Below are 25,019 nucleotides of genomic sequence, written 5' to 3' on the forward strand. Positions count from 1 at the left end.
CACTTGCAAGTTGTTTTTGTTGTTCAAAAACTACTGAAAGCTGGACACCTGGGTGGCTCAGATGGTTAAGCATCTGCCTTCAACTCAGGTCATGATCCCAGGGTCCTGGGATCGAATCCCGCATCGAGCTCCCCGCTCAGCAGGGAACTTGCTTCTCCCTCTGCCTCTCTCGCTCTCTGTCTCTTATGAATAAATAAATAAAATCTTTAAAGATTTTATTTATTTATTTATTTGAGAGAGAGAAACACCATGAGAGGGGATAGGGTCAGAGGGAGAAGCAGGCTCCCTGCCGAGCCGGGAGCCTGATGCGGGACTCGATGCCAGGACTCTGGGATCATGACCTGAGCCGAAGGCAGTCGCCCAACCAACTGAGCCACCCAGGCGCCCAATAAATAAAATCTTTAAAAAAAAAAACTACTTAAAGCTGAGTTGGTGGGATAATAGTTCATTAACATAAGCAGCAGGAGAGTTGCCAGTTGGTTCTCTATGCTTGTTTCCTAGGTAGAGTTCCTTCTTTAAGAAATCAGAATGTATTAATGCTTTGAAAAGGCAGCGCCTCAAAAATGATATATTTGTTTGCCAAAACAAGACTTTGCACCTCCCAGCAGGCCTGGGCATTTTAAACTGTTGTTCATGAAAAGCACATTTAAAACAAACCAGCTCACCTGTCACCTGGTTCCCTAGACAGCAAGTCCCCAGCACTCCCCTTACCCCAATTGTGCCACTTAGCACCGTGTATTGTGACTGTATTCCTGACTGAGCCACCGTAATGCCTGACACATGGCTGCTCAGTGCAGTGCGGGGTGAACCTGTAGCCAGCAGGCTCTCTTAAGAGATACGTAATGAGCAACAGATGTTTAGTGGTAGGACCTGGGCCTTTGGATACCACTTAAAGTACTTGTTTTAAAACATAAAATTAAGGGGTGCCTGAGTGGCTCAGTCGTTAAGCGCCTGCCTTCGGCTCAGGTCATGGTCCCAGGGTCCTGGGATCGAGCCCCGCATCAGGCTCCCTGCTCCGCGGGAAGCCTGCTTCTCCCTCTCCCGCTCCCTCTGCTTGTGTTCCCTCTTTCACTGTGTCTCTCTCTGTCAAATAAATAAATAAAATCTTAAATAAATAAATAAAACATAAAAGTGAAAATCAGTTATGAAAATACTGGTTAGAATTTTAACTTTGCATAAAAGAATTGAAGAGAGGAGTGAAAATGTGCTTTGGTAATGAGACTGAGTGACGGCTTTGTTCCATCCGCTACTTTATATCGTTTCTGGGAGAACATTAATGGGTGAGAGATGGATGGCCAGTCTGAATTGCTTGCCCCAGTAGCTCCTCATGGGGTGCGGTGTGCTGGGGGGACCATTGCCACGGGCTCTGCCCTCGGTAGAGGACGTCGTGCATATGTCTCCGTGTGGGTGCCTCCTGAGACAAACACGCGACCTCCAGAGGGCAGTCACCTCGCGGTCCTGCCACTGGTGTTGCTTAGCCCAGCCCGACCGTCTAAAGGACAGCCTCCACTTCGAGAAGGGAGAATGCTTTCTGAATGCGAACATCACCTAATGGCACTTAGAATTCAGGTTTGAGAGCTGTCTATCCACCTGCCAGTGTCCTCACTCTAAACCAAAATATACAGACACCAGTGTCCCCTCACTGGTTCCATGCTGTCTTCTGCCCCAAACAGAAACCTTGGAGCCATACCAGACTCCCCTCCCCCCCCCTCCCCTCCCCTATTACTCCCGTCCAGGCACTCCCTATATCCTGTTGTTTTTATTAACTAAGTCATTCAGATCTCTCTCGTATCTTCATTGTCACCACCTCCCTGCCCCGTCCAGACCATCATCTTTTCTCCAGTAGCATCATGATTGGTCTTGCTACCCTTTGGTCTGTCCTGTGCTCTGAAGTGATGTTTCTGAAACCCAAGTGTGGCCATGCCAGTGTGGGCTTCCAGCCCTAGTTACCGGCACCTTCCCCTTGTCCATTCGACCAGTATTAGTTGGTATCTGTTAGGTGCCAGCAACAAATCCATGCACGTAGTTAAAATAAGACAGTGTGATAGACAGTGATTGGGTAGCTGCGTTGTTGTTGTTATTATCATTATTATTATTTTAGAGTGTGCAAGTGGAGGGGGAGGCGCAGAGGGAGATGGAGAGAAAGAATCTTAAGCAGGCTCCGCACCAGGTGCGGAGCCCGACACGGGGCTCAGTGTTGCGACCCTGAGATCATGACCTGAGCCGAAATCAAAAGGCGGACGCTTCACTGGCTGAGTCACCCAGCCCCCTGGGGAGCTGCTTTAGATTGGGGATCCTGGGAAACTTCCCTGGGGGCTGAGGTGGGAGTGGTATGACCAGCCAGCCTTTGAGATCAGAGGGCATTTTAGACAGAGCGTACGGGGGCTGTCGGGGGCGGGGGGAACCAAGTCTGGTGGATGTGAGGAACAGAAGAAGCAGAGTGGCTACGGGGGGAGGGTAATGAGGTTGGGGAGGTGGGCAGGAGCGAGCTCCTATGGCCTGCGGGAGCGGGGTGGCAAAAGAGCAGTGAGATGAATGCGGCGCCATTTCTTGAAACTGGAAAGCCTGGAGGAGGAACAGGTTTGGTGGGGGAAGTCAGGTGTATTGTGTTCACATTAAGTCTGAGACGCCGCCTAGACATCCAAGTGAAGTGGGACCATTTCAGAATTAAGGAATTCTGCTCTTAGCTTCGCTGGCATTAGCACTCGTGTCAAGTGCTGTGAGGGTTGCAGGCTGTGTAGGCACCAAGAAGCTGCACCTGACCTGAGTCAGGGAGGCTCATGGTATGCCCGGACCTGCCAGTAGGTCAGAGTGACTCGGGGAATTTCAAGAGTGAGTGGGAGAGAAGTAGGCACAAATCAAGATCCACACCTTCCTCCTTTCCCGGGCCCTTTCCTCATGCCCTCAGAAACCCACGGTCCACTAGGCACACACTCTTCATTCTCTTCTCTGAGCAGCCCCTTCACTCAGCTCTCCTCCCTCATCTCGTCTCACGCTCCTGCCCCTCACAGGTGGCCACAGGCAGTAATTAGTGTTTAGCACACTCACCGTGGGCCGGACACCGTCCAAGAGAAGACTGTCTCCTCTGGGGTGACATGTCAGGCCAGGGTTGTATGCTAAGCATCCACAGTAGAGGTGGCAGAGCACTGTGCGAGGCAGCCATATGGTTGTGGGGAGGTATCTTTATAAACTGCTATTGCTTCGCCTCCCGGCAGGGCGAGGCTTTACAGTGCTGCGGACACCCTTTCTTCATGAAAGCGAGTCACTCCCAGTGTATTCTCTCTCCGCAAGGGCATTCCATTCTCCCAGACCCGCTGTATCCCACCCCCTCCTCTGGAAAAAAGTTCCATTTATAGTGAATATGCCAATAAGATTTTGTTGGTGAGTTTTAGGAGACTCTACATTCAGAATTAACTTCCAGATTAACTCTAGGGAACCCCAGGAAATCACACACACACACACACACACACACACACACACCCCTACTTGGGCCCTCAAAGGCTCTGAGACCACCAGCAAACACCAGTTGTTGCCTTTAGCTCTTTGACTTGGGAATTCTGAAATGCCATAGTCATATATTTTCAAACAGTTTAAATAATTTTGCCAACACCATCCTGTGTGTGTCACCTTTGTATTCTTACTCCTGAAGGAGAACAACCCATGTGATGGAGCCACCTTTTATCGCATAACCACTGTGCACTGACCAGGCTGCCTAGAGCAAAAGGACCACAAGAAGAGCAAAAGGGGCTCTTGCATTTACCCAACAGAAGGTCTTTGAAAGGGATCATGATTACCAACTCTTGTAGGTCTCATTTTATCCTTGAATTATTCATAAGAATTGGCTATTTGGAAAATTGTAATGGTAGACAAGTCATTGAGCCTCTCCTGGCCTAAATTTTTAACCCTTAAAATGGAGATAATAACTGGACTACCCTATCAGGTTGTTTTAAGGGATAAAATGAGATCAGTCTTAACAGTCAGTTGTCGTTTAAAAATTGGAGGTGGAGGAGGTACTTGTTGAATTTAGTCAGGATCTCTAATCTTGGTCATGTCAGTTACAAGTTTCCATTTTCGTCCTCTCTCAAAGTTAAGATTAGCCTTTTTGCTGAGCATCTTCTACTCTGGGATTAAGCTTCTAAAATCGAAAATAAAGAAGAAAATGTCCATATCCATGAAGCTGGATTGAGCCAATAGTTCTTAAACTTTCTTGGGGATACGAAACACCTGGGATGCTGCACGTTCAGTCTTTCTGGGTCGTGGCTATAGTCTGCATTGTTAACACATGCTTCGGGTGCCAGACTAAAATCGACTCCGAAAACTCGGAGTTTTTAGCTAGTCCACTAAAGCTAGGTTGAGAGCTAGTCAGTCAATTTTGGTAGCAGTTTCCACACTAGGTTTGGACCAACTTTTTCCTACCAGTGTAAGGTTTCCGGGAAGAAAGGCATGAGGGTTCAGTGAGGTGTCTCACACATGATCACCATATGAAGTGACCCCATAAAGCCCCCAGAGAGGGTTGTTGGGATCTGGCAGCCGGGTTTAGGGTGTGGGGACCCGCAGCCTGTGGAGAGTTGCATTGACGATAGTTTAAATATGCCAAAACCACCTCTTTCTTTCAGGTTCCTTTTTGCTGGAGCTCTGCCCCTGTATAAAAGTGCCTCCTCTGTCCCTTTTCAGGCTGGCCCTGCCCTTGAAGAACTTGCCACTTCAGGAGTGGGGCGGCTTTGCCCATAGGACTGTGACTTGTAACTACTTAGTCGTTCAGTTGAGAAGACGCCGGTGAGGACTGGCCAGGTGGAGGTCCGTCCGGGCAGGAAAGGATAAAGCAAACCAAGTGGGAAGAGAGGCAGGAAGAATAGGGAAGAAGGCCTCCAGAGCCAGGAGTTTGGAACTTCTGCAGAGATGGAAGTTCTGGCGTAGGCTGTGTGGATTTGAGATCCCGTTAAAGGGGGCCTGTTGGGGCAGCACATTTGTCATCTCTGCCACTGAAATCGCCAACAGTTACGTGTGAGCATCTTGTGAACGAGCGGCTCCCCGTAACTGGCTTTCTGGAAGCATAAACTCAACTCCTGGGATGAGCCATGGAGAGGAGGAGGATTATACGGGGAGTCGCTTTCCTGGCAGGCAATTTTTTTTAAAAAGATGCCTTTCTAAACACAAAAGGTAATCATTTCTCCTTATAATCCAATCCAATGTTTGAGCCAAGGGGAAAATAAAATTAAGCTAGTACGTAGTCTTGTGCAACTTTAATTTCAGTGTTTCCAACTCTGTCCATAAGCATTTACCTCTATACTTCAAGAAAAGGCTATTCTCTTTCTTCTCGCTGGGCTGCTGGGGTTCCTGCTCCTGCTGGGTGCGGCCTTTTCTCCGGTTCTCAGCTGCCCTTCAGAGCAGAGGTGCTAATTACTGCTTTAAAAAACCTCCCGGACCTAAGCCCCTCCTTTCTAACTTCTTAAAGGGCACAAATCTCATTTCTTTTCAAAAGATTTGTGTAAAAATTCCCCTGAACAAAATATATAATGTTTTATCAAAGTCACGCTCTCTTCTCTGGCCATAAAAGAAACGCTCTGATTAGAATTATTTTAGTGGAGTATATGTACTTGTAGGTAAGATAAAATGGAAACTGTGTGTAGGATAAGATTGCAGAGTGGGGGAAACCAAGGTCTGGTTAGCCCAAAGAGGAATCCTTAGCAAAACCTGTGCGGACTTTTTGTTAAGTGGAATTAAGAAGAATATATATTAATATACATTTTGTGTAAGAGAAAAACAAACCAAACCTTCTTCCATAACACTTTAACATTCTAGAAAGGGGAAGGGATGGAGATTGGTTTTAACTTAAATTGTTGCAAGTGGTTGCATTTTATTAGGGAAATTGCTTTGTTTTGCCTGTATGTATTTATTATTGCTGAACCTGAAGACTGTAAACCCAGGAGAACTAGGGAATTACAGAACATTTATAACACACAGCAGGTGGCCAGTGTCTGCACCCGCCACATCCATAGTTGAGGTTCATTCCATGTGTGATCATTATAAACTGTCTCAGCTTTGTGGGCTCCCTGGCAGAAATAATCACTAGTACCTGTATTAGTGTTAGTACACGTTTAGAGAACATTATCATCAGTTAAGTGTTTATATTTAAGACACATAGTTGAGGGTGGGAATAAATAGGGGGTAAGTACCGTGCCTGACCGGTTGAAAATGTTGCAGTAAAAAGATAAATGTTCAGAACAAGTGTGCATAAGTAGCAACATCGCTGTGTTGAAGTTTAATGGCTAGAGGTGGATTGTTTTAAAAGCCAGCCCTTCCCGGATGTCTGTGCTACTGCCCACCTCCAGCTTCCCGCGGCCGTGCACATGAGCCCAGAAGACTCTGGTTGTTCAGGGGGCCATCCACTCCATGTGGGATCACTGCTGGGACTTTTTTCCTTCCGTCTGTATACAGGGTGTCTTAGGAATACCCTACATGTCATTTCAAAAATACTCTTTTCCTTCATTATCAAACACATTCAGGATTTTGTTTGATTTAGGAATCCCCCCACCCCAATCCGTTTTCTTAAAAGATTCTCCACCCCCTTCCGCTTTTCCCCAGGGGTGTTTTATCCCCGATTTACTGTTGAGAAAATCGAGGCTTAAATGAATTATCGGGGCCGAGCTCATCTGGCTGGTGAGAGGCCGGGCCAGGGGTCAGTCTCCCATCCTGTGCAGCCCCTGCTACAGTTCCCCCTCCATCTCCACATGAAGAACTACAAGGGTCTTTTCTCCACCCCGGCTTTCTCTCCATTTTTCTCATGTCACGTCTTTATTTCTTTTTAGACTTGCCAGTATTTGAGGCAGGAACCAAGATTCTCCACTGAATACAAGGAAGGCCAGTTGAGGAGATGCCAGCTAACTGGAACAGGTCTTTAAGTGGAATGTTCTTGTTTTCTCCTCCACTTTAAAATAAGAAAATGATAAGGAGGAACGCTTGCTAGCAGAGATTTATTTTTATTTTATTATTTTTTTTTAAAGATTTATTTATTTGAGAGAGAGAGAGCACAAGCAGGGGGAGCGGCAGGCAGAGAGAGAAGCAGGCTCCCTGAGGAGCAGGGAGCCCGATGTGGGGCTCGATCCCAGGACCCTGGGATCATGACCTGAGCCGAAGCAGACACTCAACCAACTGAGCCACCCACGCGTCCCACAGAGATTTATTTTTAAAAGCAAATTTTAAGTTCTATCTTGGGGTCACTTTGATAAAGCCTAGTCTTTACCTAGTAGCTTCCAAGAATATTCCTAATAATGGAATCATCACTCTGAGGCAATAGAGATAATCAGTTTAATTCAGAACAGTGTAGACTAATGGGTTCCAGAAAGGGTTTCTAGCTTTACCTCCAGTTACCCCAGAAAGTGTCTTTTGAAATTAAACCCATTCCTGGTTATTCTAGTTGGGATTTTGCTCTAGGTCCAAAACATTCTATTCTGTAAATGGAACGTTTTAAAGAGTAAATAGCTTTTAGAGCTGGGGCTATGTGTGTCTTCTGCTCCTCAGAATCTTGCTGTGCACTGATGCCCAAAGGGCCCCCCTTCCACTTTGCCCACCCAGTGAAGGCACCACTTACACCACCACATACCAGGCCTCGCCGAGACACGGCTCACAGACCCCGTGTCTGTAGCTCATCACCACGCCCTACCTGTTCTCTGTCTGAGGTGTCTCTAAGTGCATCCTCTTGTATGCATTTCCCACACCCTCCTACACAAACATCCATGACATCCCTAAGCCGGCAATGATGTTGTCGTCCCCACCTTCCTGCTCCTGCCCCTTCAGGATCCTGCTCCGCCACATGCGCCCTCTACACCCTGAGCGCTCATTCTTACAAGGTGGTTTGCTCCCTCTGCTGTGGAAGGCTCCCCTGCCCGCTTTGCCTGAGTGGCTCCTACGCTTTCACAACTGCTCAAGCAGTACTCCCTCAAGAATGCCTTCCTGACCTTAAAGAGATTGGCATACTATCTCTAACCCTAGAGTCTTACTTACATCATAACACATCACAGACTGTTCTGGACGTTCCCTGAGGGCAGACACTACCTGGACTTTGGATCCTCAGTTTGGGGCCCCTTTGCCTTGCCCATAGGCATGTAATAAAAATATGTTGAATGAGCAATAAAAAAGAATGATCTTTACATTTCTGAAGTTGATAGCATTTAAGAAAACCAAAATACCAAGCCAAGTCCCCTGAGGATCAAAGGCCCCTTGATCACAGGGTCTCTTCCAACCTTTAGAGAAACCAGTATGGTTATGTTCGAGGGAAGGTAAGGAGCAGAGAAAACAGCCCATAGAGACCAAGCAGATCCAGTTCCTTTTTTTTTTTTTTAATTTTTTTTTTTTAAAGATTTTATTTATTTATTTGAGAGAGAGAGAATGAGAGAGAGCACATGAGAGGGGGGAGGGTCGGAGGGAGAAGCAGACTCCCTGCAGAGCAGGGAGCCTGATGCGGGACTCGATCCAGGGACTCCAGGATCATGACCTGAGCCGAAGGCAGTCGCTTAACCAACTGAGCCACCCAGGCGCCCACAGATCCAGTTCTTAACTCATTTTCCTCCAACCCTTGTTTCCAGTTTCTGGACTTCGCGGTTTTGTGCTGTAGACTCAGAATGGACATACTAATGAGGCAAATTAAAAGTCCCAAGAACAGCTCATCAGGAATTCAAAGTCCTTTCTTCATATTCAGTAGAATAACTTGCATTGTGTGATCCTGTAAAGAAGCACCAGTCTGACTCTTCACCTGTTGGCCCATAGTTACCTTTCCATCTGATGGAGAGAAACAGATGTACCTTGTTTCCAGCACACTGACGTGTGAAAATCTGGATTTATCAAAGAACAACAACAAAAAAAGTATATATGATAGTGTCTTCTAGAGAAAAGACACCCTTGCCCAGTTGCCTATGAGACCTAATTTTACATTATTGGTTTGCTGAATGATAAAATGAACAAATCCGTTGTTTAGAAGCATGTGTACTCTAAATCTGTTCTTCATGTGCTCAAGGTTGTGGCTAAATCCTGGCCTCCTCTGTTTGGCAGATGAAGTGCAGAAAGACAGGGAAGGACATTGTTAATGAAGAGAAAAGAGTCCTTGAATCGCAAGCCCTCTGGCCTAATTCAAAGCATCATAACGTTACTGTAAATCCATCTGCAGGTACAAAGGCAGTAGGAGGGGTATTCAGGGAACAGACTCTCCTCGTGGATCAGGGATGTAACCAGGAGACTGCCAGAACAGCTGCATGTTGACTTTGACCTTGGTTGTGCTGTCCTGCATTTTGCTCCACCTCCAGGGCCAGCCACCCCTCAACCCTGATTCGGCCACAGAGACACTTAGTATAGGTTTATAGTGTGGTTTGAAAAGCTTTCCCAAAGAAACTAATAATTTCAGGGTCAGCAGCAGAACCACTTTTTGATTGGGGATTTTATGGGATGGAAGTGGGGGTCTAAATGGATACTTTTAATTCTAGATTCTTTTTATATCTGAAAGATAGTGATCAGATTAAGGAAGATTGTGCATGTGTGTTTTTTCTCCTGGTTTTGGTGGGAAGCAGATGATTGTCCCAGGGGACAGAGGTGAGCTCTTAGGCTCTAAGTGTTGGGAGGGTCAGTATCACCTTAGCTAGGCCTTAGCCCTTTGTGGCAGCAGGGGATCCAGAAGCAGCAGCAGAAATTATTCTAGATCATTCTAACGTGAGTGAGTGGGGATAGGCTGGGAGAACCGGGGCCAGGAGCACTGGCAGGCAGCCTAAGCCTGCTGTCCACAGAACAGGCAGCAGGGGGAAGGAGCTGCCGACATAGCCGACTGGCCTGCAGGGCACTTGTTCTCATCCTGGTTGTGCCTTTTTTGGGGTAGTTTTCAATGCTTTTGAGCTCCTGCAAGTGTTTAATTAGTACTTGATTGTGTGTAGTTTTATTCCTCCTCGTTTATTTAGTACCTTCCAGTGCAAAAGTGCTTCACAAAACACTGAAAATAATTGCCATTTTTTAAATTTTTTTTTATTCTTATTTAATCCCCATACATTACATCATTAGTTTTAGATGTAGTGTTCCGTGATTCACTGTTTGTGCATAACACCCAGTGCTCCATGCAGAATGTGCCCTCCTCAATACCCACCACCAGGCTAACCCATCCTCCCACCCCCCTCCCCTCTAGAACCCTCAGTTTATTTTTCAGAGTCCATCGTCTCTCATGGTTCGTCTACCCCTCCGATTTCCCCCCCTTCATTCTTCCCCTCCTGCTAACTTCTTCTTCTTCTTCTTTTTTTTCTTAACATATATTAATTGCCATTATTTATAGCCAAAAGCTGAACATAACACACCCTCGGAAGTTGCGATGAGACCATGTGACAGATGTTCAGGCCCGCCTAGGGTCTGCTTGTTTCAGGCAGGATTCTAAGGGGAACAATTTCAAAAAATAATTGTTTAACTTAGTTCGTCTTAATTTAATAGACTGTACTTGGTTTATGTTGGGTCTAATTTTGACATCAATAACTGCCAAAAATATGATGCGTTGTAGATGAAGATACATTTTATATATTTTTATAAGTCCTAATAATTACATAACTCTAAGACATTGCATACAGCAGCTTTATGAGGAAGGCCAATCAAATATTGTTGTCCCCATTTTACAGATGATAAAATTGATGTGCTGACTTATTTGGCTTTTATACAAGAGCTGACACCCTCAGGTTCTTTTTTCACTGGCCCTTGTATTGCTCCAGAGCTGGATAATATTGAAATTAAGCCATCCACATTTTTTCTGAAAAGCCAGTTCCAACCTGAAACTTTGTTTTCAGGTACACACAGTCTTTAGCCAGTGAGTGCTGCTAACATGACTGACTGGCATTTAAACTGGTATCATAATTTATTAAGAGGTGTATTTAATGGATTCAGTTTCTGCAATTGAGGAGTTTGCTAGAAAAGCTACAGGACACAAATGTACCTTTCAAACCCATTCACTACACCTCCTGCAGTGCCAGAGAACTAGGCATCTTTCTGGCCCTCCAGGGTTGGCTTTGAAACCTTGGTGCTCTGGGCTGTGGTTTGGGTTCCAGAGGCTGTTGCCAAGCCCATCCCTGGAATCTGAGAATGGCAAGCAGCGGCAAAATGCTCTGGCTGGTCACACGAGCTTTCGTGAGGGAACATAAGGAGATTATCTAGCTCTGAAGAAGCAAGGACCCAAAACATATAGGGTTTTATATGGATTGCTTTGGCCGACACCTTGAAGTGCTCTTGAAAGAAAATTGATAGGATGCAGAGTTGCATCAAAGAAAGATGCTTCGAGAGCCTTAAAGGGTAGCTCTTTGTACGTCAACCATGTCACTGCCACATAGCTAGAGTAGATTGGTGGCAGAGGCTTCTGTCCTAGATACAGGAGGCATAATTAAAAGGGGGAGAAAAGCTCTTGCTGGTGGCCAAAAATCAGCACATACCTTGTTCCACATTCTCCAGGCTCTACCAGCATCAGCCGTGTAATTCCTGTTGAAGAGTGGCCTTGTTAGTCTTCTCAAGCGCTTGATTTGTCAGACATTGTGTTCACTCCATCAGCCCACGTTTACAGTTCCTACGGTGTGCTGGGCTCTGGGGACACAAGAGCAAGTCTCACAGTTTAGGGGAGGTGGACAAACATGAATAAGTAACTAACATGAGCATAAGCAGAAGTGTGTGCGTGCTAGATAAAAGCCATCTCAGACACAGTAGAGGCAGCGCGTGTGATCATCAAGCCTCGAACAGAACTGATCATCATCAACACTAATAATACTCTGACCCAAATGCTTCGGCGCTCTGAGGCTACTTCAAGATGCTCCTTAAACAGAGCGATTATTCAGGTCGCTGATACATCTCAGAGGAAAGAGCCTTTCTGTGAATGAAGAGGCATGCAAAATTCTCCCTCGGAGCTTCCGTCAGATGTGGATTAAACTGCTCTTAGGTGATTTAGCTCTCGCGATTTGCCACCTCCAGTCAGCGAGCCCTGCCTCTGGGACAGTGACAAGGGCTGGTGAAAGGATCAGGGTGGGTGGGCAGCCACTTTCTGTTGTTTAAACATGTCTAAAAAGTAAGAATACATTTTATAATCAATTTCCCAAGATTACACTATCAGAAATGTCAGATTTCTTTTTTTTTTTTAAGGTTTTATTTATTTGTCAGAGAGCAAGCACAAATGGGGAGCGGCAAGCAGAGGGAGAAGCAGGCTCCCTGCTGAGCAAGGAGCCCGAAGCAGGACTCGATCCCAGAACCCTGGGATCATGACCTGAGCCGAAGGCAGACACTTAACTGACTGAGCCACCCAGGCGTCCCAAATGTCAGATTTCTTTTTTCTTTTTTCTTTTTTTTTTTTTATTTATTTGACAGAGAGAGACACAGTGAGAGAGGGAACACAAGCAGGGGAGTAGGAGAGGGAGAAGCAGGCTTCCTATGGAGCAGGGAGCCCGATGTGGGGCTCGATCCCAGGACCCTGGGACCATGACCTGAGCCGAAGGCAGATGCTTAACGACTGAGCCACCCAGGCGCCCCCCAAATCTCAGATTTCTTAAAAATAATCTATATTCCCTTCAATAATAAATGAAAATTTTACTGTTTAGAAGATCAGGCTATTGCTTGTTTGAAAAACATGCCTTGATTTAGAAGCCATGATTGAAGTCCCACTCTGTCTCATTTGTGTGGGGAGCAGTATTATGTGGACTTAACCTCAACTAACAGCAGTGTGGTCAAAAACAAAGGACATGTAGCTGTGCAGTGACTTTATTATATTATTAGCATTATAGGAGAATGATAGTGTAGTTTCTTCAGGTAAAAAGTAAACAAAAATCCAATTGGAAATGGTATTAGCCTGGGTACTGATTTGGGGGTTAGAAGGGGAAAATAGAAACAGAATAGAGAGAAGTTTTTATATTCTGTCTTTGGCACCTGCCATGTAGGAAGTACTTTTCAAATGTTGGATAGTTGAGTGAATGACGGGGACTAGCAGGCCATGTGGTCCGGTACAAAGGTCAAGCTTGGGGTGCGTCGAAGTGCTGGTACTTCTAGTTACGAGCTCTCCAGCAGGCCACGTTGCTTCTGTCTGTTTCCTGAACTTTCACAAGGGCACTGATGACAGACCCAGTGTCCCTTCTAGTTCCACTGTGACTGATGATGCCAGGACTTGCCTAATAAAGTGAGTAAAATTGTGGGTGTTTCCAGGAGGGAGAAATTTGTTACATTGAAGAATGTAAAAGGAAAATGTGAGATTTTCACAGGAAATCCACCCCCCCCCCCACTAGTCTCCCATCACTGCTGTAACACATACTATGAACTGGGTGGCTTAAAGCGCAAACTTGTTACCTTACAGTTCTGTCGGTCTCAGGTCCGCACAGGTCTCACTAGGCTCAGGCTGAGGTGTCAGCAGGGCTGAGTTCCTTTCTGGAGGTTCCAAGGAAGAATTTGTTTTCTTGTCTCATCCAGCTTCTAAAGGCCGTCCCCATTCTTGGCTCGTGGCCCCTTCTTCCATCTTCAAAACCAATGTTGCATCTCTCTGACCCAGCCCCCATCACCACATCTCCCTAAAAGCCCTCAACTCTCACTATCCCTGGGAGGGCCCATGTGACTGGATGGGAGCCACCTGGATAATCCAGTGTACTCTCTCCATCCTAGGGTCCTTGACTTAGTCATATCTGCAGAGTCCCTTTACCATGTAAGGTGGCAGGTCTTGGGGATGAGGTTGGACATCTTTGACATTTTGAGGGGCAGTTCTGCCTACCATGCCCTGTAATCTACATTGGTTAGTTGGGGACAGAAGTATAGGGAAGAAAGCAGTAAATCGCTCCCAGGACACCCGAAATCCTTGCTCAGCCAGTTGTTGTGTGTCTCTGGGTCTTTGTTTTCCTCACCTAAAAAGTTGGGGAGTTGAGATTGAACCAATGGTTCTCAAATTGTGTCATGCATCAGAATTGCCTGGACACTTGTTACGGCACAGATTGAGATGGGCCTTGAGAATTTGCATTTCTTTCTTTTTTTATTGTGGTAAAATACACTTAACATGAAATTTACCACCTTAACCATTTTTTTAAGTACAAAGTTCAGTAATAGTAGATACATTCACATTGTTGTGTAAGTATCAACCACCATCCTTCTCCAGAACTCTTCATCTTGCAAAACTGAAACTATATACCCATGAGACACTCCCCGCTTTCTCCTCCACCCCAGATCAGGGCAACTACCCTTATGCTTTCTGTGTTTTAACTGTTCGAAGTACCTCACATAAGTGGACTAATCAGTATTTGTCTTTTTCGGACTGGCTTCATTCACGTAGCATAATGGCCTCCACAGGGTTCCCCTCTCGTAGCCGCTGGCCGACTTTCCTTCTTTTTAAGGTTGAATGGTATTCCATTGTATGTATGTGCTACATTTTGCTTATCTATTCATCTGTCAACGTACACTTGAGTTGCTTCCACATTTTAGCTTTTGTAACTAATGCTGCTGTAAACACAGGTGTGCAAATGAGACCCTGCTTTCATTTCTGGGAATATATAATGTTTTGAGGAACTGCCATCCTGTTTTCCTCAGTGGCTATACATTTTACATTCACACCAACGGTGCCCAAGGATTCCAGTTCCTCCACATCCTTATCATACTTGTTGTTTTAGGGGGTTTTTTTGTAGCAGCTATTCTATTGGGTATGAGGTGGTATCTCATTGTAGTTTTGAATTGCATTTCCCTAGTGATGAGTGATGTTGAGCATCCCTTCAGGTGCTCATTGGCCATTTGTATGTATGTCTTCAGGAGAAATGTCTATTCAGGGCCTGAAACAGGTTGTTTTGTTGTTGAGTTTTATTTATTTACTTATTCTGTATAAGATTTGCAAATATTTTCTCCCATTCTGTAAATCACCTTTTTACTCTGTCCATGGTGTCTTTTGGTGCACAAAATATTTTAATTTTCATGAAGTCCAGTTTGTCTCTTTTTTCTTTTGTTTCAAGTGGGCCTTGGGTGTCATAACCCAAAAATCACTGCCAAACCCAGTGTCATGAAGCCTGCTTGCTTGCTTGCTTGCTTGCTTTCTCTTTCTTTCTTCTTTTTCTTCCTTCCTTCCTCCCTTTCTTTCTTTCTTTCTTTCTTTCTTTCTTTCTTTCTTTCCTCTCTCTCCCTTCCTTCCTTCCTTTCTTTTTTAAATTAACATATAATGTATTATTTGTTTCAGGGGTACAGGTCTGTGATTCATCAGTCTTAACACAATTCACAGTGCTCACCATAGCACATACCCTCCCCAAAGTCTATCACCCAGTCACCCCATCCCTCCCACCCCCCTCGACTCCAGCAACCTTCGGTTTGTTTCCTGAGATTAAGAGAGTGTCTTATGGTTTGTCTCCCTCTCTGGTTTCATCTTGTTTCATTTTTCCCTCCCTTCCCCTATGATCCTCTGTCTTGTTTCTCAAATTCCTCATATCAGTGAGATCATATGATAATTGTCTTTCTCTGATTGACTTATTTCGCTTAGCCTAATACCTTCTAGTTCCATCCACGTCGTTGCAAATGTCAAGATTTGGGGGGTTTTTGATGGCTGCATAATATTCCATTGTGTATATGAACCACATCTTTATCCATTCATCTGTTGATGGACATCTAGGCTCTTTCCATAGTATTGGCTATTGTGGACATTAATGCTATAAACATTGGGGTGCATGTGCCCCTTCGGATCACTACATTTGTATCTTTGGGGTAAATACCCAATAGTGCAATTGCCTGGTTGTAGGGTAGCTCTATTTTCAACTTTCTGAGGAACCTCCATACTGTTTTCCAGAGTGAAGAGTTTGATTGTTTTGGTCTTATGTTTAGGTTCTTGATCCATTTAAGTTAATTTTTGTAAATGGTGTTAGGAAGGGCTCAACTTCATTCTTTTGCATGTTGATATTTAGTTTTCCTGACACCATTTGTTGAAGAGACTGTCCTTTCCTCCACTGAAGAATAGTCTTGGCACCCTTGTCAAAAATCATTTGACTATAGATGTAAGAGTTTACTTCTGGGCTCTCTGTTCTATTCTCTTGGTCTATATCCCTGTTTTTATGCCAGGACCACACTGTCGATTACTATAGGTTTGTAGTAAGTTTTGAAATCAGGAAATATGAATCTTCCAGTTTTCTTCTTTTCCAAGATTATTTTGGCTCTTTGTGGTCCCTTAAGATTCCAAATGAATATCAGGATTGGTGTTTCTATTTCTGTTAAAAAAAAAAAAAAAAAAAAAGTTATTGGGGTTTTGATAGTGACTGCATTGAATATGTACATCACTTTGCATAGTATTCGTACCTTAATATTAAGTCTTCTAATCCATGAAAATGGGATGGGTTTCCATGTTTCCATTTATTCGTGTCATCTTTAATTTCTTTCAGCAGTGTTTTGTAGTTTTGTAGTTTGTAGTATTTGTAGTTGTAAAGATTGCACAAGTCTTTCACTTCCTTAGTTAATTCCTAAATATTTTATTCTGTTTGATGCTATTGAAAATCAAAAGTATTTGTGTAATTTCCTTTTCACATTGTTTATTGTTTGTATATAGAAGTGCAACTGGTATTTTGTGTAGTGATTTTGTATCTTGCTATTTAGCTGAATTCATTTATTAGTTCTAACAGGTTTTTGGTGGACTCCTGAGGGTTTTCTACGTATAAGATCGTATCATCTACAAACAGATAATTTTACTTCTTCCTTTTCAGTTTGGACTTACTTCTTTTTTCTTTCCTAATTGTTCTGGTTAGAACTTCCTCTAATATATTGAATAGAAGTGGTGAAAGCCAGCATCCTTACCTTGTTCCTCATCTTAGAGGAGAGGAAGTGCTTTCATCTTTCACCATTAGGTATGATAATCCCTGTGGGTTTTTCATATATGTCTTATGTTGAAGTAGCTTCTTTCTTTTCCTAGTTTGTTGAATGTTTTTATCATAAAAAGAGTGTTGAATTTTGTTGGATCCTTTTTCTGCCTCAATTGAGATGACCATCCGGTTATTTCCTTCATACTGTTGAGGTAATGTATTACACTGAGCATTTTTCTTGTGTTGAACCGTCCTTGCATTCCAGAAATAAATCCCACTTGGTCATGGCATGCAATCCTTTTAATGTGCTGCTGAATTCTGTTGGCTAGTATTTATGTTAAGGATTCTTCTATCAGTATTCATAAAGAATATTGGTAGTTTGTTTTTTTTTTTTTTCTTGTAGTGTCTTTGTCTGACTTTGGTATCAAGTAATTTTGGCCTCAGAATAATTTTGGAAAATGTTCCCTCCTCTAATTTGGGGGGAAGTTTCACAAGGATTGGTATTAGTTCAAATAGTTCAGTCAGTGTTCAAATAGTTCAGATGTTTGGTAGAATTCACCAGTGAAGCCATCAGGTCCAGGGCTTTTCTTTTGGGGGGAGATTTTTTACTACTGATTCAATTTCCTTAGTAGTTATAGGTGTATTCAGATATTTTATTTCTTCATGATTTAATCTTGGTAGGTTTTGTGTTTCTGCAATGGGTCCATGTCACCTAGATTATCCAACTTGTTGGTGTATGGTTGCTCATAGTACTCTCTTATCCCTTTTATTTCTTTTATTTTTAAAAAGATTTTATTTGAGAGGCAGCTGGTTGGCTGTCTACCTTTGGCTCAGGTCATGATCACCGAGTCCTGGAATGGAGCCCCACATTGGGCTCCCTGCTCAGCAGAAGGTCTGCTTCTCCCTCTACCTCTGCTTCTCCCCCTGCTCATGCTCTTTCTCTCTAGCTCTCTTTCTCAAGTAAATAAATAAAATCTTTAAAAAAAAATTATTTTTAATTTATTTAGAGGGAGAGAGAAAGAGAGTGAGTGCACAAGCAGGGGGAGGGGCAGAGGGAGACAGAGAAGCAGACTCTCCCATGAGCAGGGAGCCTGAGGCAGGGCTCAATCCCAGGACCCTAGGATCATGACTTGAGCCAAAAGCAGAAGCTTAACCAACTGAGCCACCCAGGCACCCTTAATCCTTTCTTTTCTGTAGAATCAATAGTAATGCCCCATTTTCATTTCTGATTCTAGTAATTTGAGTCTTCTGTCTTTCCTTTTTTCTTCTTTCCATCCATCTTAAAAGTTTGTTGATTTTGTTGAACTTTGCAAAGAACCAACTTTTGGGTTCACTGATTTTTTTCTCTACTCCTTGCCTATTCTCGGTTTCACTTATCTCCACTTGAATCCTTTTTATTTCCTTCCTTCCACTAGCTTTGGGTTTAGTTTGTTCTTCTTTCTGTAGTTCCTTAAGTTGTAAAGTTAGGTTGTTGCTTTGAGATCCTTCTTATTTTTAATGTAAGTGTTTATAGCTATAAATTTTCCCTTTAGCACAACTTTTATTGCATCCCAAAAGTTTTGGTATATTGTGGTTTTCTTTTCATCCATCTCTAAATATTTTTTATTTCCCTTGTGATTTCTTCTTTGATCCATTTTTTGTTTCAAAGTATGTTGTTTAGGGACGCCTACATGGCACAGTTGGTTAAGCATGAGACTCTTGGTTTCAGCTCAGGTCATGATCTCAGGGTCATGAGATTGAGCCCCATATCAGGCTCCCTGCTCAGCACAGAGTCTGCTTGAATCTCTGTCTCCCTTTCCCCCTGCGTGCACATGCATGCATATGCAGGCGCCCTCTCTCTCTAAAATGAATAAATAAATCATAAAAAAAAAAAAAAAAAGGATGTTGTTTAGATGCACCTGGGTGGCTCAGTCGATTGGTGGGGAGTCTCCTTGGGATTCTCTCTCTCCCTCTGTCCCTCTCCCCCACTCGCTCACACTCTCTCTCAAATAAATAAATCTTTTTTTTAAAGTATGTTATTTAATTTCCACAGTTTTGTGAATTTTCTACTTTTCCTTTGGTTACTCATTTCTAACTTTATCTCATTGTTGTCAAAGAAGATACTTTGTATGGTATCTTCTTAAATCTATTGAGACTTAATTTGTGGCCTAACATGTAGTCTGTCCTGGAAGATGTCCATGTACACTTGAAAGAATATGTACTCTGTTGTTGGGTGGTATGTTCTGTATATGTCTGTTAGACGGGTTGCTTTGTAGTATAAAATCCTCTATTTCCTTCCTTCTGTTTTTTTTTATCCATAAAGTCTATTTTTTCTGGTATGAGGATAGCCACTCCTCTCTTCTGGTTACTATTTGCATGGAATATCTCTTTCTGTCCTTTCACTTTGTCTATTTGTGTTTAATGTAAATCTCTTGTACATAACATATAGCTGAATCATAAGTTTGTATCCATTCTGCCAGTCACCGTTTTTTGATTGGAGAGTTTAATCCATTTACATTTAAAGTAATTATGATAATGGGCACCTTCTGTCATTTCGCTATTTTGTTTCTAGATGTCTTTTAAAGTTTTCTATCCCTCATTTCCTGCATTACTGTCTTTTTCTGTGTTCAGTTAACTTTTTATAGGGAAAAGTTTAAATTCCTTTCTCATTTCTTTTTCTATATATTTAATAGTGATTTTCTTTATGGTCACCATGGGGCTGTAACATCTTAACATTATAACACCTTAATTTGAATGTATACCAACTTAATTTCAGTAACATACAAAAACTCTGCTCCTTTGCAGCTCCAACCTTTCAGGTGTTGATGTCACAAAATTACATCTTCATACATTGTGTACCCCAAAACCTAAGCTAATAACGTTTTAAATGTAGTGTTCTCTTAAATTATGTAGAAAACAAGATTTGTAGTCACAAACCAAAGTTATAGTAATACTAGCTTTTACACTAATAATTGTTCTTTTTAATTTAATGTATTAGTCTTAAATCATGTAGAAAACAAAAAATGCATTTATGGGGGCGCCTGGGTGGCTCAGTTGGTTAAGCAACTGCCTTCGGCTCAGGTCATGATCCTGGAGTCCCGGGATAGAGTCCTGCATCGGGCTCCCTGCTCAGCAGAGAGTCTGCTTCTCCCTCTGACCCTCCCCCCTCTCATGCTCTATCTCATTCTCTTTCTCAAATAAATAAAATCTTTAAAAATAAAAATAAATAAATAAAAACAGTAGTATTAAATTCAAAAATAAAACCCAAATGGCAACTAGGTCAGCATCTCTACCCAGCCCCTTGTAAACGCCATCAGCTCCGGGGGAGAGGGGGAGATGGATGGGGTATTTGGGCCGGGCTGGGGTGGGGGTGCCCACCGGGGGAGGGATGTTAGGTCTCCCTGATGGAAAACTGATGTTTGAATACAAAATGGCTTTCAGAGAAACAGTTACAGGAACATTAAGGAGAGCTGTTTGCCACAGGGCGCCTGGGTGGCTCAGTCGTTAAACGTCTGCCTTTGGCTCAGGTCATGATCCCGGGGTCCTGAGATCGAGCCCCGCATCGGGCTTCCTGCTCAGCGGGGAGCCTGCTTCTCCCTCTGCCCTCTTCCCTCTCCTGCTCTCTGTCTCTCATTCTCTCTCTCTCAAAAAAAAAAAAAAAAAAAAAAAAAGCATTTATGAGCCATTGCTACAATAGCACTTGCTTTTCTAACTGCCCATGTGTTTACCTTTATTAAGATTTTTATTTCTCTGTATAGCTTCACCTGCAGACTCCCTTGAGCATATTTGCAGAGGAAGTCTAGTGGTCATGAACTCCCTCAGCTTTGGTTTGTTTGGCAATGTCTTAATTTCTCCTTCATTCTTAAAGCACAGCTTTGTCGGGTATAGGATTCTTGGTTCATAGTTTTTTCTTTTAGCCCTTTGAATATGTCAACCCACTGTTTGCTGTCCCCAAAGTTTCTGATGAGAAACCTGCAAATAATCTTTTTTTTTTTTTTTTTAAGATTTTATTTATTTGTTAGCGAGAGAGAGCACAAGCAGGGGGAGCAGCAGACAGAGGGACAAGCAGGCTCCCCGCTGAGCAGGGAGCCCGATGCGGGGCTCGATCCCAGAACCTTGGGCTCATGAGCTGAGCCGAAGGCAGACACTTAACCGACTGAGCCACCCAGGCGCCCAAACCTGCAAATAATCTTATAGAGAGGACTGCTTGTGACAATTCACTTCTCCCAACATTCTCTCTTTGGCTTTTGAACATTTGGGTGTAATGTGTCTCACTGCAAATCTCTGAATTCATCTTTCTTGGAGTTCATTGAGCTTCTTGGATGTTTATATTCTTGTCTTTCATCAAAGTTAGGAAGTTTTCAGCCATTCCAAAATTGTCTCTGCCCCTTCGTCTCTCTTCTCCTTCTGGGACTCCCCCAGTGCATATGTTGGTCTACTTAATGGTTTCACTTAGGCTCTGTTCACTTTTCTTTGGCTTTTTTTTTTTCTTCCCCTATTCCTCAGACTCAATAATTTCCATTGCCCTGTCTTCATTGATTCTTTCTCCAGCTTGATCCAGTCTGTCTTTGAATCCCTTTAATGAATTTTTAAATTTCAGTTATTTAAGAATTTCTTTTGGTATCTTTTTAGGTTTTCTTTTTTCTTTAATGGTATTTTTATTTGTTCACACCTTGTGTTCTTGACTATCTGCATCTCTCTTTAATTCTTTGAGCATTTTTAAGACAGTTCTTTTAAAGTTTTTGTCTAGTGTACCTGCCGTTAGGTCTTTTTCAGGGAAGGTTTCTGCTGATTTCTTTATTTCCTTTGAATAGGCCATGCTTTCCTGTCCCTGCATATGCCTTGTGAGTCTTTGTTAAACACTAGAAATTTGAATTTAATAATGTGATAACTCTTGGGGCGCCTGGATGGCTCAGTTAAGTGTCTGACTTTTGGTTTTGGCTCAGGTCATGAGCTCAGGCTCCTGAGATCAAGTACTCTGTCAGGCTCAGTGTGAAGTCTGTTTGAGATTCTCTCCCTCCCCCTGCTGGTGCGTGCGTGCTCTCTCTTTCTCTCTCATGTAAATGAATGAATGAATGAATGAATGAATGAATGAATGAATAATAGGATAACTCTGAAAATTAGATTCTCCCCCTTCCCCAAGCATTGCTTTTTGGGGGGTTGGGTTTTGTGTTGTTGTGTTTTTTGTTTTTGTTTTTACTCTTGTATGCTGTCTCTGTGCCTAGGATCAGCTTGAGGTGTCAACTTGAAGTCTTCTCAGGTCTTTTCTGAGTCTTTCCCCACGATGGGGACATGGGTCACTTTCTTATTGTACCCATATACGTAGTTGTTTTTTTAACATCCTACTCTTTAATGTCTAGCTCTCAAAAGAGAAAAAAGCAGAAAATGATGGGGAGAGGGTGCCAGCCTTTTAAATTCCCCGGAAGTCATTTCAAAGCTTGAGGGGGAGGGGCTTGCAGCAGTGGGGGCAGGTACAACAACAGTGGCTGCCCACTGGGTTTGCACCTCTGTGATCAGAAGCAATAATCAGCAGTCAGAGCAGAGATCCCTTCCGATACCTGGAGGACAGGGTTCTCTTTGCCCACCCTGGCTCCCACAAGCCGTGTGCAGGCTGCTCCAGGAGCGCGTGCGCAGCTGCTGGCACTTGGCTGGGAGTGGGAGATGGGTAGCTGCTACTGTGCTCCTAGGAGCTGAAATTGACCAGATTAGCTGCCGTTTACCACCCAAGTCTTCCCCTGGAAGTTGCACACCTACAACAGGTTCCAGAGTTCCAGAATAGTTGTATCAGACAGATTATGCCAATGCAGTTGTTGTCCAGGAGGGGGACAGATTCCTGGTACTGCCTACTCCCCCATCTTCCCAGAATCCCAAAATTTCCATTTCTAATGAGTTCCAAGGTGATGCTGGTGTTGCTGGTCCAAGGATTGCACTGTGAGAACCACTGAACTGAATTCTTTAATGTCCTTTCTCTAAGACCCGAGTATACCATACAGGGTCTTTCTCCTCTGGATGCAGTGTAGTAAATTAATTGTGCTTTTTAACTGAAAGAAGCAAGCATTATTTTATTGTGATGTAATTTCTTGGTGAGGGGTGAGTTTGCTTTCTTTATGCAAAAGATGGGACCTTTGGCCTGTGGGCTGGTTCAGGGCAGGGAGCATTAAGAAGCCCTGCAGGGGACAAAGGCATGTGTTGAGGTAGGAAGGAAATGAACCTTGTTCAGATCTGAGCTTGGTTGTTTCTCTTTCCTGTCTGTGAACTTAGGTGATGACAAGGCCCTGCTCTGCAGGTTGTTTTTCATAGGTGGTCTGTGTCACATTTACCGAGCGCTTTTGATCCAGACACTGTCTTAAGCCTGGATTCACACGTTTAACCCTCACAACATCTCTGTGAGGTAGATAGTACTGTTAGTTAGGTTCATGTTTGCAGGTTAAGGAAACAAAAGTTAGGAATTGGCCAAGAACACATATAGGACACAGTGGGAGCATTTACCAGGGAGTTATTTAGGTTCCAGAGCCTACACACTTGACCTTATACTGCAGTGCCTCAAATATTAGGTCCCTTTGTATATCAGTTGTGACTGTGAGTTACAAAATTAAGAAGTGATTTTTTTTTTTTAAGTGTCCTCTCGCTTAACAGTCTGGAGATGGGGTGGTCCAGGACCTGGTTAATACAGTCCTCAGCAGTGTCACAGAGGGTCCAGGTTCCCTCTGTCCTGTCACTCTGCTGTCCTCAACAGCTTGGGCTTTGTCTTCAGAGCTCATGGTGATAAGGGGATTGCAACAGATCTCACCATCCCACCCCAACCGGCTGAGTGAGCAAGCCCGTTCCTGCCTCTCGTCCCTTTTGAAGAGGGGTGAAACTTTCCCAGAAGCTCCTTAACCTGTGGACTTTCCTGCCGGGAATGCTTGCTACACCCCTTCGTAAATGGCCACCATTGATAGGTAGGCCCCCCACCCCGGGGGCGCGGAGGGCTTGCAGCACAAGCCCTGTGGGCGCCTACCGGGCTCCTTTGTAAGAAGGGCCTCCAGCAGGAACTGGAGGGTAGGCTACTGACAGATCAGCCACAGGCGTCCCCTCCAGTTAGCATCTAGACCTTGGTTCTGAACGGGCTCTGCTGCAGTGACAAGGTAGGTACGGCCTGGGGCTCCTCAGAATGCTGCCAGCGGTCCTTGGTTTACTCCAGGCCACGTAATCTTTTGTTTCTTGGCAAGGTAAACGTTTGCTGAGCCTCAGCACCCAGAAGGATGTTGGTCTTCTGAGAGGAAGGCAGAGCTCTCCACGGACCTGGCTTACAGCCCCATTCCTGCCCCATTGTCTTTGGCAGCTGCAGGGGTGGTCAGTTCAGATCAGCTCTGACTGCAGCAAGTACTTCCCCTTCTGGTGCCTGAGGCACCTCACCTGTGGAGTGGGAAGGTGACGGGACTGAATGAGTGGGCATATGTCTGGGGCAGACACCTGTTGCACGGTGAAGCCCCGAGGCAGTGCTGTGGCTGGTACTGGTGTGGTTTTAGCCTCGGCACTAGGGAAACTGGATCGATCCAGCTCCCTGTCATCCTGTGCGCCCTGCCTCTGTGTGTTGGGGTGTCCTTCCATTCCGTGGCACCATCCAGGTGAGCTTCACTCCCACTGGCATTCCTGACTGCAGATCTGTAACCACTGACTCCTGAGAGGCTGCCACCTGGGGTCTGCCTTTGCAGGAGAAAAGGGGGAGAAGGGCACCCTTTAGTCACTTTGTCCCCAGGAGAGTGCCACCCTGTCCCACGTGGGGAGGCATTCTCCACAAGTGTAACTGCTGAGGGTACACTTTCATGTTATTTTTCCTAGAATCAGGAACCAGTAAGTGTCTGTATCATTCAGGTAGCCTCATCCGGGTGTGCCTTGGCCACCAGAAGAATCAGCATCTTTCCTCAGTAGGGCCAGTTTGGTTGAATTTTACAAATAATGATTATTGTTGCTAGGTCACATTTCATATGCCGACAGGATTGAGTGATCACAGGGATGATAGAGATGTGCCCCACTTTAAGAAAACCTGCCCATATAAGGAGGAGCATCTCAATTACAGAATAATGTCTCACTTAGCCAGAAATTTGTGGCAGGTTTCCTAGTGCATTTAAAATAGGATTTGTGTATAAAAATACCATTTGCACACAGGAACCCATCTTTTTTGAAAAGAGAAATATACTTGTATTGGGCATTTGGGATAAGTAGAATAAAAATAAAATCTTACAAATACAAGAACTAGAAACCAAATTCCAC

At 44.0% G+C, this 25,019-nt stretch overlaps 1 protein-coding gene across 4 annotated transcripts in view; it reads left to right on the top strand.

The window, feature by feature from the left end:
- The window catches only part of TCF20 (transcription factor 20), a 112,071-nt gene that overhangs the window by 71,303 nt on the left and 15,749 nt on the right, over positions 1–25,019 (top strand). The window lies entirely within an intron of this gene.

The sequence above is a fragment of the Mirounga angustirostris genome, unplaced genomic scaffold (genome assembly GCF_029215605.1).
Source record: "Mirounga angustirostris isolate CCGP_5_RB_7025 unplaced genomic scaffold, mMirAng1.0.hap1 SCAF_5, whole genome shotgun sequence".
In the NCBI taxonomy this organism is placed as follows: domain Eukaryota; kingdom Metazoa; phylum Chordata; class Mammalia; order Carnivora; family Phocidae; genus Mirounga; species Mirounga angustirostris.